Source organism: Anneissia japonica, unplaced genomic scaffold, assembly GCF_011630105.1.
Source record: "Anneissia japonica isolate Jap-2015-1 unplaced genomic scaffold, ASM1163010v1 scaffold24705_len914_cov141, whole genome shotgun sequence".
NCBI lineage: Eukaryota > Metazoa > Echinodermata > Crinoidea > Comatulida > Comatulidae > Anneissia > Anneissia japonica.
Window position 1 is genome coordinate 1 of NW_022694786.1, and position 914 is coordinate 914.

General features: G+C 31.0%; 1 non-coding gene across 1 annotated transcript; it reads right to left on the reverse strand.

Annotated features, from left to right (window-relative positions):
* Window positions 1-725: 725 nt before the first annotated feature.
* On the reverse strand, window positions 726-842 carry LOC117101322. Its single transcript, XR_004444267.1, has one exon. It is a non-coding gene; the product is annotated as a U5 spliceosomal RNA (small nuclear RNA).
* Between the last annotated feature and the right edge of the window lie 72 nt (window positions 843-914).

The window sequence follows — 914 nt, forward strand, 5'->3', positions numbered from 1 at the left end:
GATGAAAGTAATATGGTGATTCATAGCTACACTATCGACAATAAGTATGTTAATTAGTTGAGAAACTAAGATATGAGTAGAAATTACACACAGTAAGATTCTATTTAACCTTACACGTGCAAAATGTTTTATTTTAAACCAAAAATAAAATTAACATTAGGCCTATATATATTTATATAATATACTAGCATTTATTTGTGCATTATTATTTTTTTTTTTAAATCTCATGCAACAATTAGAAAACGTCTATTACAGAATGAAATCGAACTTTCTGTACACCGAATTCAACACTTGTACTTGTACTCTAAGTGAATATTAAACAAAGAACGACGAGAACCAAGAGAAACTGAAGGAAAAGCACAACACGCAGAACAACACTGAGTTGTGTTCAAGTGATATTTTGTTTTTCGTGCGTATTTACACTGCAGCTTTCTCATTGGTTCACGTGTGCGCTTATTGCGTAACATGATTCCTGATGATGACACAATTAATGTCGAAATATTGAATCCCAACACGATGGCGTGCATTTTAATACTTGGAGTATGTAGGCTTATTATACTTTGATACTTTCTTATACTTTCTTGCGTAACATGTCATATTTTTAAACGTGAAATCTTAAGAAGAATCGGTATATTTCAAAAATATGTCTATTAAGTAGGACTAACATTTCAAGGAACAAAAGTATAGATTAAGATTTGGATGATTCTGTTTTTGATTGATTGTTTGCCTCATGATAATTCACGAGGTTTTAAAAAATAGAATAAACTCAATAAAGTTCCTCTGCACGGAAATCTTTAGTAAAAGGCGAAAGATTTATACGTGATGCAGAGAAACCAGAGGTAATTTACAAGTAGTTTACTCTTGATTTTAAAGGTAAGCAATACGCCAACAACACTATGGTGTCGAAATTTCAA